Raw genomic sequence first — 19,110 nt, 5'->3', positions numbered from 1 at the left:
ATTCCCGGGCAGAAGCCTCTATCAGTACCAGGTTGGCCCTCGGCCCTTAGGGGCAGGTTGGCAGCAGGATTTCCACGAATATCAAGATGCCGCGCAGGGACAAGCTGCCACCTGTGCCAACTCGGGCTGCTTTGAGAGTGCCCATGGAGCTCTGCAAACTGAGATCAGGAACGTGGGGTGGTGAATTTTTTTCCCGGGCAGAAGCCTTTGTCTGTACCAGGTAGGCCCTTGTTCCTTAGGGGCAGGCTGGCACCAGGATTTCCACGAATATCAAGATGCCGCCAAGGGACAAGCTGCCACCTGTGCCAACTCGCGCTGCTTTGAGAGTGATTATGGAGCTCTGCAAACTGTGAACAGGAACCGTGGGGGTGCTGAGATTTTTTTTCCCCGGGCAGAAGCCTTTGCAGTATCAGGTAGGCCCTTGGTCCTTAAGGGCAGGCTGCCTGCTGGTTTCCATGAATATCAAGATGCCGCCCAGAGACAAGCTGCCACCTGTGCCAACTCGGGCTGCATTGGGAGTGCCCACGGAGTCCTTCAAACTGAGACCAGGAACGTGGGGTGGTGGGTTTTTTTTCCCCAGGTAGAAGCAATTGTCAGTGCCAGGTAGACCCTTGTTCCTTAGGGGCCGTCTGCCTGCTGGATTTCCCCGAATATCAAGATGCCACCCAGGGACAAGCTGCCACCTGTGCCAACTTGGGCTGCTTTGAGAGTGCCCACGGAGCTCTGCAAACAGAAACCAGGAACGTGGGTTTGTGAATTTTGTTTCCCTGGGCAGAAGCCTTTGTCAGTACCAAGTAGGCCCTTGTTCCTTAGAGGCCGTCTGCCTGCTGGATTTCCACGAATATCAAGATGCCGCCCAGGGACAAGCTGCCACCTGTGCCTACTCGGGCTGCTTTGAGAGGGCCCACGGAGTTCTTCCAACTGAGACCAGGAACGTGGGGGGCTGAGTTTTGTTTTCCCGAACGGAATTATTTTTCAGTACCGGGTAGGCCCTCGACCCTTCGGGGCTGGCTGCCCGCTGGATTTCCATGAATATCAAGATGCTGCCCAGGGACAAGCTGCCACCTTTGCCAACTCGGGCTGTTTTGAGAGTGCCCACGGAGTCCTTCAAACTGAAACCAGGAATGTGGGATGGTGGATTTGTTTCCCTGGGCAGAAGCCTTTGTCAGTACCATGTAGGCCCTCGGTCTTTAGGGGCAGGCTGGCAGAAGGATTTCCACGAATATCAAGATGCCGCCCAGGGACAAGCTGCCATCTGTGGCAACTCGGGCTGCTTTGATAGTGCCCATGGAGCTATTCACACTGAGACCAGGAACGTGGGGTGGCGAACTTTGTTTCCTCGGGCAGAAGCCGTTGTCAGTACCAGGTAGGCCCTTGGCCCTTAGGGGCAGGCTGGCAGCAGGATTTCCACGAATATAAAGGTGCCGCCCAGGGACAAGCTGCCACCTGTGCCAACTCGCGCTGCTTTGAGTGTGCCCATGGAGCTCTGCAAACTGAGACCAGGACCGTGGGGTGCTGAGGTTTATTTTCCCGAGCAGAAATATTTGTCTGTACAAGGTAGGCCCTTGTTCCTTAGGGGCAGGCTGGCAGCAGGATTTCCCCGAATATCAAGATGCTGCCCAGGGACAACCTGCCACCTGTGCAAACTCGGGCTCCTTTGAGAGTCCCTATGGAGCTCTGCAAACTGAGACCAGGACCGTGGGGTGCTGAGTTTTTTTTTCCCCGGGCAGAAGCATTTGCAGTATCAGGTAGGCCCTTGGTCATTCAGGGCAGGCCGCCTGATTGTTTCCATGAATATCAAGATGCCACCCAGAGACAAGTTGCCACTTGTGCCAACTTGGGCTGCTTTGAGAGTGCCCTCAGAGTCCTTCAAACTGAGACCAGGAACGTGGGGTGGTGGGTTTTGTTTCCACGGGCAGAAGCCTTTGTCAGTACCAGGTAGGCCGTTGTTCCTTAGGGGCCGTCTGCCTGCTGGATTTCCATGAATATCAAGATGCTGCCCAGGACAAGCAGCCACCTGTGCCTACTCGGGCTGGTTTGAGAGGGCCCACGGAGTTCTTCCAACTGAGACCAGGAACGTGGGGTGGTGGGTTTTGTTTCCCTGGGCAGAAGCCTTTGTCAGTATTAGGTAGGCCCTTGTTCCTTAGGGGCCGTCTGCCTGCTGGATTTCCACGAATATCAAGATGCCGCCCAGGGACAAGCTGCCACCTGTCCCCTACTCGGGCTGCTTTGAGAGTGCCCACGGAACTCTTCAAACTGAGACCAGGACCGTGGGGTGGTGGGTTTTTTTTCCACGAGCAGAAGCCTTTGTCAGTGCCACGTAGTCCCTCGGCCCTTAGGGCCAGGCTGGCAGAAGGATTTCCACGAATATCAAGATGCCGCCCAGGGACAAGCTGCCACCTGTGCCAACTCGCGCTGCTTTCAGAGTGCCCATGGAGCTCTGCAAACTCAGACCAGGAAAGGGGGGTGCTGAGTTTTGTTTTCCTGAGCAGAAGTATTTGTCTGTACTAGGTAGGCCCTCGGCCCTTGGGGGCCGGCTGCCTGCTGGATTTCCATGAATATCAAGATGCTGCCCAGGGACAAGCTGCCACCTGTGCCATCTCGCGCTGCTTTGAGAGTGCCCACGGAGTTCTTCAAACTGAGAACAGGAACGTCGGGTGGTGAATTTCTATTCCCGGGCAGAAGCCTCTGTCAGTACGAGGTTGGACCTCGGCCCTTAGGGGCAGGCTGGCAGCAGGATTTCCACGAATATCAAGATGCCGCCCAGGGACAAGCTGCCACCTGTGCCAACTCGCGCTGGTTTCAGAGTGCCTATGGAGCTATTCAAACTGAGATCAGGAACGTGGGGTGCTGAGATATTTTTTCCCGGGGTCAGAAGAATTTGCCGTATCGGGTAGGCCCTTGGTCCTTCGGGGCAGGCAGCACTTCTTGTTTCCATGAATATCAAGATGCTGCCAAGGGACAAGCTGCCACCTGTGCCAACTTGCGCTGCTTTGAGAGTGCCCACGGAACTCTTCAAACTGAAACCAGGAATGTGGGATGCTGGTTTTTGTTTCCCCAGGCTGAAGCCTTTGCAGTACCAGGTAGGCCACCGGCCCTTCGGGTCAGGCTCGGCCCATGATTTCCATGAATATCAAGATGCTGCCCAGGGACAAGCTGCCACCTGTGCCAACTCGGGCTGCTTTGAGAGTGCCCATGTTGCTCTGAAAACTGAGACCAGGACCATGGGGGGCTGAGTTTTGTTTTCCCTGGCATAAGTATTTGTCAGTACTAGGTATGCCCTTGGCTCTTCGGGGCCAGCTGCTTGCTGGATTTCAATGAATATCAAGATGCCGCCCAGGGACAAGCTGCCACCTGTGCCAACTCGGGCTGCTTTGAGAGTGCCCACGGAGCTCTGGAAACTGAGACCAGGAACGTGGGTTGGCGAATTTTTTTTCCTCGGGCAGAAGCCTTTTACATTGCCAGGTAGGCCCTTGGCCCATCAGGGCAGGCTGGTACCAGGATTTCCACGAATATCAAGATGCCGCCCAGGGACAAGCTGCCACTTGTGCCAACTCGGGCTGCTTTGAGAGTGCCCATGGAGCTCTGCAAAGAGAAACCAGGAACGTGGGGTGCTGAGTTTTGTTTTCCTGGGCAGAGCCCTTTGTCAGTACCAGGTAGGCTCTTGTTCCTTAGGGGCCGTCGGCCTGCTGGATTTCCATGAATATCAAGATGCCGCGCAGGGACAAGATGCCACCTGTGCCTACTCGGGCTGCTTCGAGAGGGCCAACGGAGGTCTTCCAACTGAGAGCAGGAACGTGGGGTGGTGGGTTTGGTTTCCGCTGGCCGAAGCCTTTGTCAATATCAGGTAGGCCCTTGGCCCTTCGGGGCAGGCTGGCAGCACGATTTCCACGAATATCAAGATGCCGCCCAGGGACAAGCTGCCACCTGTGCCAACTCGGGCTGCTTTGAGAGTACCCATGGAGCTCTGCAAACTGAGACCGAGATCATGGGGTTCCAGGTTTTGTTTCCCCGGGCAGAAGCCGTTGTCAGTACCAGATAGGCACTCGGCCATCCGGGGCCGTCCCCCTGCTGGATTTCCACGAATATCAAGATGCTGCCCAGGGACAAGCTGCCACCTGTGCAAACTCGAACTGCTTTGAGAATGCCCACGGAACTCTTCAAACTGAGACCAGGAACGTGGGGTGGTGGGTTTTTTTTCCACGAGCAGAAGCCTTTGTCAGTGCCACGTAGTCCCTCGGCCCTTAGGGCCAGGCTGGCACCAGGATTTCCACGAATATCAAGATGCCGCCCAGGGACAAGCTGCCACCTGTGCCAACTCGCGCTGCTTTCAGAGTGCCCATGGAGCTCTGCAAACTCAGACCAGGAAAGGGGGGTGCTGAGTTTTGTTTTCCTGAGCAGAAGTATTTGTCTGTACTAGGTAGGCCCTCGGCCCTTGGGGGCCGGCTGCCCGCTGGATTTCCATGAATATCAAGATGCTGCCCAGGGACAAGCTGCCACCTGTGCCATCTCGCGCTGCTTTGAGAGTGCCCACGGAGTTCTTCCAACTGAGAACAGGAACGTCGGGTGGTGAATTTCTATTCCCGGGCAGAAGCCTCTGTCAGTACGAGGTTGGACCTCTGCCCTTAGGGGCAGGCTGGCAGCAGGATTTCCACGAATATCAAGATGCCGCCCAGGGACAAGCTGCCACCTGTGCCAACTCGCGCTGGTTTCAGAGTGCCTATGGAGCTATTCAAACTGAGACCAGGAACGTGGGGTGCTGAGATATTTTTTCCCCGGTCAGAAGAATTTGCCGTATCGGGTAGGCCCTTGGTCCTTCGGGGCAGGCAGCCTTCTTGTTTCCATGAATATCAAGATGCTGCCCAGGGACAAGCTGCCACCTGTGCCAACTCGCGCTGCTTTGAGAGTGCCCACGGAACTCTTCAAACTGAAACCAGGAATGTGGGATGGTGGGTTTTGTTTCCCCAGGCAGAAGCCTTTGTCAGTACCAGGTAGGCCACCGGCCCTTCGGGTCAGGCTGGCACCATGATTTCCATGAATATCAAGATGCTGCCCAGGGACAAGCTGCCACCTGTGCCAACTCGGGCTGCTTTGAGAGTGCCCATGTTGCTCTGAAAACTGAGACCAGGACCATGGGGGGCTGAGTTTTGTTTTCCCTGGCATAAGTATTTGTCAGTACTAGGTATGCCCTTGGCTCTTCGGGGCCAGCTGCTTGCTGGATTTCAATGAATATCAAGATGCCGCCCAGGGACAAGCTGCCACCTGTGCCAACTCGGGCTGCTTTGAGAGTGCCCACGGAGCTCTGGAAACTGAGACCAGGAACGTGGGTTGGCGAATTTTTTTTCCCCGGGCAGAAGCCTTTTACAGTGCCAGGTAGGCCCTTGGCCCATCAGGGCAGGCTGGTACCAGGATTTCCACGAATATCAAGATGCCGCCCAGGGACAAGCTGCCACCTGTGCCAACTCGGGCTGCTTTGAGAGTGCCCATGGAGCTCTGCAAAGAGAAACCAGGAACGTGGGGTGCTGAGTTTTGTTTTCCTGGGCAGAGCCCTTTGTCAGTACCAGGTAGGCTCTTGTTCCTTAGGGGCCGTCGGCCTGCTGGATTTCCATGAATATCAAGACGCCGCGCAGGGACAAGATGCCACCTGTGCCTACTCGGGCTGCTTCGAGAGGGCCAACGGAGGTCTTCCAACTGAGAGCAGGAACGTGGGGTGGTGGGTTTGGTTTCCGCTGGCCGAAGCCTTTGTCAATATCAGGTAGGCCCTTGGCCCTTCGGGGCAGGCTGGCAGCACGATTTCCACGAAGATCAAGATGCCGCCCAGGGACAAGCTGCCACCTGTGCCAACTCGGGCTGCTTTGAGAGTACCCATGGAGCTCTGCAAACTGAGACCGAGATCATGGGGTTCCAGGTTTTGTTTCCCCGGGCAGAAGCCATTGTCAGTACCAGATAGGCACTCGGCCATCCGGGGCCGTCCCCCTGCTGGATTTCCACGAATATCAAGATGCTGCCCAGGGACAAGCTGCCACCTGTGCAAACTCAAGATGCTGCCCAGGGAACAAGCTGCCACCTGTGCCAACCCGGGCTGCTTGGAGAGTGCCCACGGAGTTCTTCACACAGAGAACAGGAACCTGGGGTGGTGGGTTTTGTTTCCCCAGGCAGAAGCATTTGTCAGTACTAGGTAGGCCCTCGGCCCTTCGGGTCTGTCCGCCTGCTGGATTTCCACGAATATCAAGATGCTGCCCAGGGACAAGCTGCCACCTGTGCCAACTAGTGCTGCTTTGAGAGTGCCCATGGAGCTCTGCAAAAAGAAACCCGTAACGCGGGGTGCTGAGTTTTGTTTTCTTGGGCAGAAGCCTATGTCAGTACCAGGTAGGTCCATGGCCCTTCGGGTCCGTCTGCCTGCTGGATTTCCACGAATATCAAGATGCCGCCCAGGGACAAGCTGCCACCTGTGCCAACTCGGGCTGCTTTGAGAGTGCCCACGGAGCTCTGCAAACTGAGACCAGGAACGTGGGCTGGTAAGTTTTCTTTCCCTGGGCAGAAGCCTTTTTCTGTACCAGGTAGGCCCTCGGCCCTAAGGAGACTGCTGCCTGCTGGATTTCCACGTATATCATGATGCCGCCCAGGGACAAGCTGCCACCTGTGCCAACTCGTGCTGCTTTGGGAGTACCCATGGAGCTCTGCAAACTTAGACCTAGATCGTGGGGTTGCGGGTTTTGATTCCCCGGGCAGAAGCCTTTGTCAGTACCAGGTAGGACCCCGGCCCTAAGGAGCCTGCTGCCTTCTGCATTTCCACGAATATCAAGATGCCGCCCAGGGACAAGCTGCCACCTGTGCCAACTCGGGCTGCTTTGAGAGTGCCCACGGAGCTCTGCAAACTGCGACCAGGACCGTGGGGTTCTGAGTTTTGTTTTCCCGGGCAGAAGCCTTTGTCTGTACCAGGTAAGACCTTGTTCCTTAGGGGTAGGCTGCTGTCTGGATTTCCACGAATATCAAGATGCCGCCCAGGGACAAGCTGCCACCTGTGCCAATTCGGGCTGCTTGGAGACTGCCCACGGAGTTCTTCACACAGAGAACAGGAACCTGGGGTGGTGGGTTTTGTTTCCCCAGGCAGAAGCATTTGTCAGTATTATGTAGGCCCTCGGCCCTTCGGGGCCGTCCGCCTGCTGGATTTCCACGAATATCAAGATGCCGCCCAGGGAAAAGCTGCCACCTGTGCCAACTCGGGCTGCTTTGAGAGTGCCCATGGAGCTCTGCAAACTTAGACCAGGAACGTGGAGAGGTGGGTTTTGTTTTTCCGGGCAGAAGCCTTTGTCAGTAGCAGCTAGGCCTTCGGCCCTTCGGGGCAGGCTGCCGGCTGGATTTCCACGAATATCAAGATGCTGCCCAGGGACAAGCTGCCACCTGTGCCAACTCGGGCTGCTTTGAGAGTGCCCATGGAGCTCTGCAAACTGAGACCAGGAACATGGTTTTGTGGGTTTTCTTTCCCCAGGCAGAAGCATTTGCAGTACCAGTTATGCCCTTGTTCCTTAGGGGCAGGCTGTCTCTTGGATTTCCACGAATATCAAGATGCTGCCCAGGGACAAGCTGCCACCTGTGCCAACTCGTGCTGCTTTGAGAGTGCCCACGGAGTTCTTCACACCGAGACCAGGAGCGTGGGGTGGTGGGTTTTGTTTCCCCAGGCAGAATCATTTGTCAGTACTAGGTACGCCCTCGGCCATTAGAGGCCATCCGCCTGCTGGATTTCCACGAATATCAAGATGCCGCCCTGGGACAAGCTGCCACCTGTGGCAACTCGGGCTGCTTTGAGAGCGCCCATGGAGCACTGCAAACTGAGACCAGGAACGTGGGCTGGTGAGTTTTCTTTCCCCGGGCAGAAGCCTTTGTCAGTACCAGGTAGGCCCTCGGCCTTTCGGGGCCGTCCGCCTGCTGGATTTGCACGAATATCAAGATGCCGCCCACGGACAAGCTGCCACCTGTGCCAACTCGGGCTGCTTTGAGAGTGCCCATGGAGCTCTGCAAACTGAGACCAGGAACATGGTTTTGTGGGTTTTCTTTCCCCAGGCAGAAGCATTTGCAGTACCAGGTATGCCCTTGTTCCTTAGGGGCAGGCTGTCTCTTGGATTTCCACGAATATCAAGATGCTGCCCAGGGACAAGCTGCCACCTGTGCCAACTCGTGCTGCTTTGAGAGTGCCCACGGAGTTCTTCACACCGAGACCAGGAGCGTGTGGTGGTGGGTTTTGTTTCCCCAGGCAGAATCATTTGTCAGTACTAGATACGCCCTCGGCCATTAGAGGCCATCCGCCTGCTGGATTTCCACGAATATCAAGATGCCGCCCAGGGACAAGCTGCCACCTGTGGCAACTCGGGCTGCTTTGAGAGCGCCCATGGAGCACTGCAAACTGAGACCAGGAACGTGGGCTGGTGAGTTTTCTTTCCCCGGGCAGAAGCCTTTGTCAGTAACAGGTAGGCCATCGGCCCTTCGGGGCCGTCCGCGTGCTGGATTTGTACGAATATCAAGATGCCGCCCACGGACAAGCTGCCACCTGTGCCAACTCGGGCTGCTTTGAGAGTGCCCATGGAGCTCTGCAAACTGAGACCAGGAACATGGTTTTGTGGGTTTTCTTTCCCCAGGCAGAAGCATTTGCAGTACCAGGTAGGCCCTTGTTCCTTAGGGGCAGGCTGTCTCTTGGATTTCCACGAATATCAACATGCTGCCCAGGGACAAGCTGCCACCTGTGCCAACTCGTGCTGCTTTGAGAGTGCCCACGGAGTTCTTCACACAGAGACAAGGAGCGTGGGGTGGTGGGTTTTGTTTCCCCAGGCAGAATCATTTGTCAGTACTAGGTACGCCCTAGGCCATTAGAGGCCATCCGCCTGCTGGATTTCCACGAATATCAAGATGCCGCCCTGGGACAAGCTGCCACCTGTGCCAACCAGGGCTGCTTTGAGAGTGCCCATGGAGCACTGCAAACTGAGACCAGGAACGTGGGCTGGTGAGTTTTCTTTCCCCGGGCAGAAGCCTTTGTCAGTACCAGGTAGGCCCTCGGCCCTTCGGGGCCGTCCGCCTGCTGGATTTCCACGAATATCAAGAAGCCGCCCACGGACAAGCTGCCACCTGTGCCAACCCGGGCTGCTCTGAGAGTGCCCACGGGGTTCTTCACACTGAGACCAGGAACGTGGGGTGGTGGGTTTTGTTTCCCCGGGCAGAAGCCTTTGTCAGTACCAGGTAGGCCCTCGGCCCTTCGAGGCCGTCCGCCTGCTGGATTTCCATGAATATCAAGATGCTGCCCAGGGACAAGCTGCCGCCTGTGGCAACTAGTGCTGCTTTGAGAGTGCCCAAGGAGCTTTGCAAAGTGAGACCAGGAACGTGGGCTACTGAGTTTTGTTTTCCTGAGCAGAAGCCTTTGTCAGTACCAGGTAGGCCCTCGGCCATTAGAGGCCATCCGCCTGCTGGATTTCCACGAATATCAAGATGCCGCCCTGGGACAAGCTGCCACCTGTGCCAACCAGGGCTGCTTTGAGAGTGCCCATGGAGCTCTGCAAAAAGAAACCCGTAACGCGGGGTGCTGAATTTTGTTTTCCCGGGCAGAAGCCTATGTCCGTACCAGGTAGGCCCATGGCCCTACGGGTCCGTCTGCCTGCTGGATTTCCACGAATATCAAGATGCTGCCCAGGGACAAGCTGCCACCTGCGCCAACTCGGGCTGCTTTGAGAGTACCCATGGAGCTCTGCAAACTGAGACCGAGATCATGGGGTTCCAGGTTTTGTTTCCCCGGGCAGAAGCCGTTGTCAGTACCAGATAGGCACTCGGCCATCCGGGGCCGTCCCCCTGCTGGATTTCCACGAATATCAAGATGCTGCCCAGGGACAAGCTGCCACCTGTGCAAACTCGAACTGCTTTGAGCATGCCCATGGAGCTCTGCAAACTGAGACCAGGAACGTGGGGTGGTGGGTTTTGTTTCCCTGGGCAGAAGCCTTTGTATGTTCCAGGTAGGCCCACGGCCCTTCGGGGCCAGCTTCCTTTTGGATTTCCACAAATATCAAGATGCCACCCAGGGACAAGCTGCCACCTGTGCCAACCCGGGCTGCTTGGAGAGTGCCCACGGAGTTCTTCACACAGAGAACAGGAACCTGGGGTGGTGGGTTTTGTTTCCCCAGGCAGAGGCATTTGTCAGTACTAGGTAGGCCCTCGGCCCTTCGGGTCCGTCCGCCTGCTGGATTTCCACGAATATCAAGATGCCGCCCAGGGACAAGCTGCCACCTGTGCCAACTAGTGCTGCTTTGAGAGTGCCCTTGGAGCTCTGCAAACTGAGACCAGCAACGTGGGCTGGTGAGTTTTCTTTCCCTGGGCAGAAGCCTTTTTCTGTACCAGGTAGGCCCTCGGCCCTAAGGAGACTGCTGCCTGCTGGATTTCCACAAATATCATGATGCCGCCCAGGGACAAGCTGCCACCTGTGCCAACTCGTGCTGCTTTGGGAGTACCCATGGAGCTCTGCAAACTTAGACCTAGATCGTGGGGTTGCGGGTTTTGATTCCCCGGGCAGAAGCCTTTGTCAGTACCAGGTAGGACCCCGGCCCTAAGGAGCCTGCTGCCTTCTGCATTTCCACGAATATCAAGATGCCGCCCAGGGACAAGCTGCCACCTGTGCCAACTCGGGCTGCTTTGAGAGTGCCCACGGAGCTCTGCAAACTGCGACCAGGACCGTGGGGTTCTGAGTTTTGTTTTCCCGGGCAGAAGCCTTTGTCAGTACCAGGTAGGACATTGTTCCTTAGGGGTAGGCTGCTGTCTGGATTTCCACGAATATCAAGATGCTGCCCAGGGACAAGCTGCCACCTGTGCCAATTCGGGCTGCTTGGAGACTGCCCACGGAGTTCTTCACACAGAGAACAGGAACCTGGGGTGGTGGGTTTTGTTTCCCCAGGCAGAAGCATTTGTCAGTATTATGTAGGCCCTCGGCCCTTCGGGGCCGTCCGCCTGCTGGATTTCCACGAATATCAAGATGCTGCCCAGGGACAAGCTGCCACCTGTGCCAACTCGGGCTGCTTTGAGAGTGCCCATGGAGCTCTGCAAACTTAGACCAGGAACGTGGAGAGGTGGGTTTTGTTTTTCCGGGCAGAAGCCTTTGTCAGTAGCAGCTAGGCCTTCGGCCCTTCGGGGCAGGCTGCCGGCTGGATTTCCACGAATATCAAGATGCTGCCCAGGGACAAGCTGCCACCTGTGCCAACTCGGGCTGCTTTGAGAGTGCCCATGGAGCTCTGCAAACTGAGACCAGGAACATGGTTTTGTGGGTTTTCTTTCCCCAGGCAGAAGCATTTGCAGTACCAGGTATGCCCTTGTTCCTTAGGGGCAGGCTGTCTCTTGGATTTCCACGAATATCAAGATGCTGCCCAGGGACAAGCTGCCACCTGTGCCAACTCGTGCTGCTTTGAGAGTGCCCACGGAGTTCTTCACACAGAGACCAGGAGCGTGGGGTGGTGGGTTTTGTTTCCCCAGGCAGAATCATTTGTCAGTACTAGGTACGCCCTCGGCCATTAGAGGCCATCCGCCTGCTGGATTTCCACGAATATCAAGATGCCGCCCTGGGACAAGCTGCCACCTGTGGCAACTCGGGCTGCTTTGAGAGCGCCCATGGAGCACTGCAAACTGAGACCAGGAACGTGGGCTGGTGAGTTTTCTTTCCCCGGGCAGAAGCCTTTGTCAGTACCAGGTAGGCCCTCGGCCCTTCGGGGCCGTCCGCCTGCTGGATTTGCACGAATATCAAGATGCCGCCCACGGACAAGCTGCCACCTGTGCCAACTCGGGCTGCTTTGAGAGTGCCCATGGAGCTCTGCAAACTGAGACCAGGAACATGGTTTTGTGGGTTTTCTTTCCCCAGGCAGAAGCATTTGCAGTACCAGGTAGGCCCTTGTTCCTTAGGGGCAGGCTGTCTCTTGGATTTCCACGAATATCAAGATGCTGCCCAGGGACAAGCTGCCACCTGTGCCAACTCGTGTTGCTTTGAGAGTGCCCACGGAGTTCTTCACACAGAGACCAGGAGCGTGGGGTGGTGGGTTTTGTTTCCCCAGGCAGAATCATTTGTCAGTACTAGGTACGCCCTCGGCCATTAGAGGCCATCCGCCTGCTGGATTTCCACGAATATCAAGATGCCGCCCTGGGACAAGCTGCCACCTGTGCCAACCAGGGCTGCTTTGAGACTGCCCATGGAGCACTGCAAACTGAGACCAGGAACGTGGGCTGGTGAGTTTTCTTTCCCCGGGCAGAAGCCTTTGTCAGTACCAGGTAGGCCCTCGGCCCTTCGGGGCCGTCCGCCTGCTGGATTTCCACGAATATCAAGATGCCGCCCTGGGACAAGCTGCCACCTGTGCCAACCAGGGCTGCTTTGAGAGTGCCCATGGAGCACTGCAAACTGAGACCAGGAACGTGGGGTGGTGGGTTTTGTTTCCCCGGGCAGAAGCCTTTGTCAGTACCAGGTAGGCCCTCGGCCCTTCGAGGCCGTCCGCCTGCTGGATTTCCATGAATATCAAGATGCCACCCAGGGAGAAGCTGCCACCTGTGCCAACTCGGGCTGCTTTGAGAGTGCCCATGGAGCTCTGCAAACTGAGACCAGGAACGTGGGCTGGTGAGTTTTCTTTCCCTGGGCAGAAGCCTTTTTCTGTACCAGGTAGGCCCTAGGCCCTAAGGAGACTGCTGCCTGCTGGATTTCCACTTATATCATGATGCCGCCCAGGGACAAGCTGCCACCTGTGCCAACTTGTGCTGCTTTGGGAGTACCCATGGAGCTCTGCAAACTTAGACCTAGATCGTGGGGTTGCGGGTTTTGATTCCCCGGGCAGAAGCCTTTGTCAGTACCAGGTAGGACCCCGGCCCTTAGGAGCCTGCTGATCTGCATTTCCACGAATATCAAGATGCCGCCCAGGGACAAGCTACCACCCGTGCCAACTCGGGCTGCTTTGAGAGTGCCCACGGAGCTCTGCAAACTGCGACCAGGACCGTGGGCTACTGAGTTTTGTGTTCCCGGGCAGAAGCCTTTGTCTGTACCAGGTAGGACCTTGTTCCTTAGGGGTAGGCTGCTGTCTGGATTTCCACGAATATCAAGATGCTGCCCAGGGACAAGCTGCCACCTGTGCCAACTCGGGCTGCTTTGAGAGTACCCATGGAGCTCTGCAAACTGAGACCGAGATCGTGGGGTTCCAGGTTCTGTTTCCCCGGGCAGGAGCATTTGTCTGTACCAGGTAGGCCCTCGGCCATCCGGGGCCGTCCGCCTGCTGGATTTCCACGAATATCAAGATGCTGCCCAGGGACAAGCTGCCACCTGTGCAAACTCGGGCTGCTTGGAGAGTGCCCATGGAGCTCTGCAAACTGAGACCAGGAACGTGGGGTGGTAGGTTTTGTTTCCCTGGGCAGAAGCATTTGTCTGTTCCAGGTAGGCCCACGGCCCTTCGGGGCCAGCTTCCTTTTGGATTTCCACAAATATCAAGATGCCGCCCAGGGACAAGCTGCCACCTGGGCCAACCCGGGCTGCTTGGAGAGTGCCCACGGAGTTCTTCACACAGAGAACAGGAACGTGGGGTGGTGGGTTTTGTTTCCCCAGGCAGAGGCATTTGTCAGTACTAGGTAGGCCCTCGGCCCTTCGGGGCCGTCCACCTGCTGGATTTCCACGAATATCAAGATGCTGCCCAGGGACAAGCTGCCACCTGTGCCAACTAGTGCTGCTTTGAGAGTGCCCATGGAGCTCTGCAAAAAGAAACCCGTAACGCGGGGTGCTGAGTTTTGTTTTCCCGGGCAGAAGCCTATGTCAGTACCAGGTAGGCCCATGGCCCTTCGGGTCCGTCTGCCTGCTGGATTTCCACGAATATCAAGATGCCGCCCAGGGACAAGCTGCCACCTGTGCCAACTCGGGCTGCTTTGAGAGTGCCCATGGAGCTCTGCAAACTGAGACCAGGAACGTGGGCTGGTGAGTTTTCTTTCCCTGGGCAGAAGCCTTTGTCAGTACCAGGTAGGCCCTCGGCCCTAAGGAGACTGCTGCCTGCTGGATTTCCACGTATATCATGATGCCGCCCAGGGACAAGCTGCCACCTGTGCCAACTCGTGCTGCTTTGGGAGTACCCATGGAGCTCTGCAAACTTAGACCTAGATCGTGGGGTTGCGGGTTTTGATTCCCCGGGCAGAAGCCTTTGTCAGTACCAGGTAGGACCCCGGCCCTAAGGAGCCTGCTGCCTTCTGCATTTCCACGAATATCAAGATGCCGCCCAGGGACAAGCTGCCACCCGTGCCAACTCGGGCTGCTTTGAGAGTGCCCACGGAGCTCTGCAAACTGCGACCAGGACCGTGGGGTTCTGAGTTTTGTTTTCCCGGGCAGAAGCCTTTGTCAGTACCAGGTAGGACCTTGTTCCTTAGGGGTAGGCTGCTGTCTGGATTTCCACGAATATCAAGATGCTGCCCAGGGACAAGCTGCCACCTGTGCAAACTCGAACTGCTTTGAGAATGCCCATGGAGCTCTGCAAACTGAGACCAGGAATGTGGGGTGGTGGGTTTTGTTTCCCCAGGCAGAAGCATTTGTCGATTCCAGGTAGGCCCACGGCCCTTCGGGGCCAGCTTCCGTTTGGATTTCCACAAATATCAAGATGCCACCCAGGGACAAGCTGCCAGCTGTGCCAACTAGTGCTGCTTTGAGAGTGCCCATGGAGCTCTGCAAAAAGAAACCCGAAACGCGGGCTGGTGAGTTTTGTTTTCCCGGGCAGAAGCCTTTGTCAGTACCAGGTAGGCCCATGGCCCTTCGGGTCCGTCTGCCTGCTGGATTTCCACGAATATCAAGATGCCGCCCAGGGACAAGCTGCCACCTGTGCCAACTCGGGCTGCTTTGAGAGTGCCCACGGAGCTCTGCAAACTGAGACCAGGAACGTGGGCTGGTGAGTTTTCTTTCCCTGGGCAGAAGCCTTTTTCTGTACCAGGTAGGCCCTCGGCCCTAAGGAGACTGCTGCCTGCTGGATTTCCACGTATATCATGATGCCGCCCAGGGACAAGCTGCCACCTGTGCCAACTCGTGCTGCTTTGGGAGTACCCATGGAGCTCTGCAAACTTAGACCTAGATCGTGGGGTTGCGGGTTTTGATTCCCCGGGCAGAAGCCTTTGTCTGTACCAGGTAAGACCTTGTTCCTTAGGGGTAGGCTGCTCTCTGGATTTCCACGAATATCAAGATGCTGCCCAGGGACAAGCTGCCACCTGTGCCAACTCGGGCTGCTTGGAGACTGCCCACGGAGTTCTTCACACAGCGAACAGGAACCTGGGGTGGTGGGTTTTGTTTCCCCAGGCAGAAGCATTTGTCAGTATTATGTAGGCCCTCGGCCCTTCGGGGCCGTCCGCCTGCTGGATTTCCACGAATATCAAGATGCTGCCCAGGGACAAGCTGCCACCTGTGCCAACTAGTGCTGCTTTGAGAGTGCCCATGGAGCTCTGCAAAAAGAAACCAGGAACGTGGGGTGCTGAGTTTTGTTTTCCCGGGCAGAAGCCTTTGTCACTACCAGGTAGGCCCTTGTTCCTTAGGGGTAGGCTGCTGTCTGGATTTCCACGAATATCAAGATGCCGCCCAGGGACAAGCTGCCACTTGTGCTAATTCGGGCTGCCTTGATAGTGCCCACGGAGTTCTTCGCACTGAGACCAGGAACGTGGGCTGGTGAGTTTTCTTTCTCCGGGCAGAAGCCTTTGTCAGTACCAGGTAGGCCCTCGGCCCTTCGGGGCCGTATGCCTGCTGGATTTCCACGAATATCAAGATGCTGCCCAGGGACAAGCTGCCACCCGTGCCAACTCCTGCTGCTTTGAGAGTGCCCACAGAGCACTGCAAACTGAGACCAGGAACGTGGGGTGGTGGGTTTTCTTTACCCGGGCAGAAGCCTTTGTCTGTACCAGGTAGGCCCTCGGCCCTTCGGGGCCGTCCGCCTGCTGGATTTCCACGAATATCAAGATGCCGCCCAGGGACAAGCTGCCACCTGTGCCAACTCGGGCTGCTTGGAGAGTGCCCACGGAGTTCTTCACACAGAGAACAGGAACGTGGGTTGGTGGGTTTTGTTTCCCTGGGCAGAAGCATTTGTCAGTACTAGGTAGGCCCTCGGCCCTTCGGGACCGTACGCCTGCTAGATTTCCACGAATATCAAGATGCTGCCCAGGGACAAGCTGCCACCCGTGCCAACTCCTGCTGCTTTGAGAGTGCCCACAGAGCACTGCAAACTGAGACCAGGAACGTGGGGTGGTGGGTTTTCTTTCCCCGGGCAGAAGCCTTTGTTAGTACCAGGTAGGCCCTCGGCCCTTCGGGGCCGTCCGCCTGCCAGTTTTCCACAAATATCAAGATGCCGCCCAGGGACAAGCTGCCACCTGTGCCAACTCGGGCTGCTTTGAGAGTGCCCATGGAGCTCTGAAAACTGAGACCAGGAACGTGGGGTTGTGGGTTTTGTTTTCACGGGCAGAAGCCTTTGTCACTACCAGGTAAGCCCTCGGCCCTAAGGAGCCTGCTCCCTGCTGGATTTGCACGAATATCAAGATGCCGCCCATGGACAAGCTGCCACCCGTGCCAACTCTGGGTGCTTTGAGAGTGCCCACGGAGCTCTGCAAACTGCGATCAGGACCGTGGGCTACTGAGTTTTCTTTTCCCTGGGCAGAAGCCTTTGTCTATACCAGGGAGGCCCTCTTTCCTTAGCGGTAGGCTGGCAGCAGGATTTCCACGAATATCAGGATCCTGCCCAGGGACAAGCTGCCACCTGTGCCAACTCAGGCTGCTTTGAGAGTGCCCATGGAGCTCTCCAAACTGAGACCAGGCACGTGGGGTGTTGGGTTTTGTTTTCCCGGGCAGAAGCCTTTGTCAGTACCAGGTTGGCCCATGACCCTTGGGGGCCGGCTGCCGTCTGGATTTCCACGAATATCAAGATGCCGCCCAGGGACAAGCTGCCACCTGTGCCAACTCGTGTTGCTTTGAGAGTGCCCACGGAGTTCTTCACACAGAGACCAGGAGCGTGGGGTGGTGGGTTTTGTTTCCCCAGGCAGAATCATTTGTCAGTACTAGGTACGCCCTCGGCCATTAGAGGCCATCCGCCTGCTGGATTTCCACGAATATCAAGATGCCGCCCTGGGACAAGCTGCCACCTGTGCCAACCAGGGCTGCTTTGAGACTGCCCATGGAGCACTGCAAACTGAGACCAGGAACGTGGGCTGGTGAGTTTTCTTTCCCCGGGCAGAAGCCTTTGTCAGTACCAGGTAGGCCCTCGGCCCTTCGGGGCCGTCCGCCTGCTGGATTTCCACGAATATCAAGATGCCGCCCTGGGACAAGCTGCCACCTGTGCCAACCAGGGCTGCTTTGAGAGTGCCCATGGAGCACTGCAAACTGAGACCAGGAACGTGGGGTGGTGGGTTTTGTTTCCCCGGGCAGAAGCCTTTGTCAGTACCAGGTAGGCCCTCGGCCCTTCGAGGCCGTCCGCCTGCTGGATTTCCATGAATATCAAGATGCTGCCCAGGGACAAGCTGCCGCCTGTGGCAACTAGTGCTGCTTTGAGAGTGCCCAAGGAGCTTTGCAAAGTGAGACCAGGAACGTGGGCTACTGAGTTTTGTTTTCCTGAGCAGAAGCCTTTGTCTGTACCAGGTAGGCCCTCTTTCCTTAGGGGTAGGCTACTTGCTGGATTTCCACGAATATCAAGATGCCACCCAGGGAGAAGCTGCCACCTGTGCCAACTCGGGCTGCTTTGAGAGTGCCCATGGAGCTCTGCAAACTGAGACCAGGAACGTGGGCTGGTGAGTTTTCTTTCCCTGGGCAGAAGCCTTTTTCTGTACCAGGTAGGCCCTAGGCCCTAAGGAGACTGCTGCCTGCTGGATTTCCACGTATATCATGATGCCGCCCAGGGACAAGCTGCCACCTGTGCCAACTTGTGCTGCTTTGGGAGTACCCATGGAGCTCTGCAAACTTAGACCTAGATCGTGGGGTTGCGGGTTTTGATTCCCCGGGCAGAAGCCTTTGTCAGTACCAGGTAGGACCCCGGCCCTTAGGAGCCTGCTGATCTGCATTTCCACGAATATCAAGATGCCGCCCAGGGACAAGCTACCACCCGTGCCAACTCGGGCTGCTTTGAGAGTGCCCACGGAGCTCTGCAAACTGCGACCAGGACCGTGGGCTACTGAGTTTTGTGTTCCCGGGCAGAAGCCTTTGTCTGTACCAGGTAGGACCTTGTTCCTTAGGGGTAGGCTGCTGTCTGGATTTCCACGAATATCAAGATGCTGCCCAGGGACAAGCTCCACCTGTGCCAACTCGGGCTGCTTTGAGAGTACCCATGGAGCTCTGCAAACTGAGACCGAGATCGTGGGGTTCCAGGTTCTGTTTCCCCGGGCAGGAGCATTTGTCTGTACCAGGTAGGCCCTCGGCCATCCGGGGCCGTCCGCCTGCTGGATTTCCACGAATATCAAGATGCTGCCCAGGGACAAGCTGCCACCTGTGCAAACTCGGGCTGCTTGGAGAGTGCCCATGGAGCTCTGCAAACTGAGACCAGGAACGTGGGGTGGTAGGTTTTGTTTCCCTGGGCAGAAGCATTTGTCTGTTCCAGGTAGGCCCACGGCCCTTCGGGGCCAGCTTCCTTTTGGATTTCCACAAATATCAAGATGCCGCCCAGGGACAAGCTGCCACCTGGGCCAACCCGGGCTGCTTGGAGAGTGCCCACGGAGTTCTTCACACAGAGAACAGGAACGTGGGGTGGTGCGTTTTGTTTCCCCAGGCAGAGGCATTTGTCAGTACTAGGTAGGCCCTCGGCCCTTCGGGGCCGTCCACCTGCTGGATTTCCACGAATATCAAGATGCTGCCCAGGGACAAGCTGCCACCTGTGCCAACTAGTGCTGCTTTGAGAGTGCCCATGGAGCTCTGCAAAAAGAAACCCGTAACGCGGGGTGCTGAGTTTTGTTTTCCCGGGCAGAAGCCTATGTCAGTACCAGGTAGGCCCATGGCCCTTCGGGTCCGTCTGCCTGCTGGATTTCCACGAATATCAAGATGCCGCCCAGGGACAAGCTGCCACCTGTGCCAACTCGGGCTGCTTTGAGAGTGCCCATGGAGCTCTGCAAACTGAGACCAGGAACGTG

This window comes from Motacilla alba, unplaced genomic scaffold, assembly GCF_015832195.1.
Source record: "Motacilla alba alba isolate MOTALB_02 unplaced genomic scaffold, Motacilla_alba_V1.0_pri HiC_scaffold_31, whole genome shotgun sequence".
Lineage (NCBI taxonomy): Eukaryota > Metazoa > Chordata > Aves > Passeriformes > Motacillidae > Motacilla > Motacilla alba.
This window is presented reverse-complemented; position numbering follows the sequence as displayed.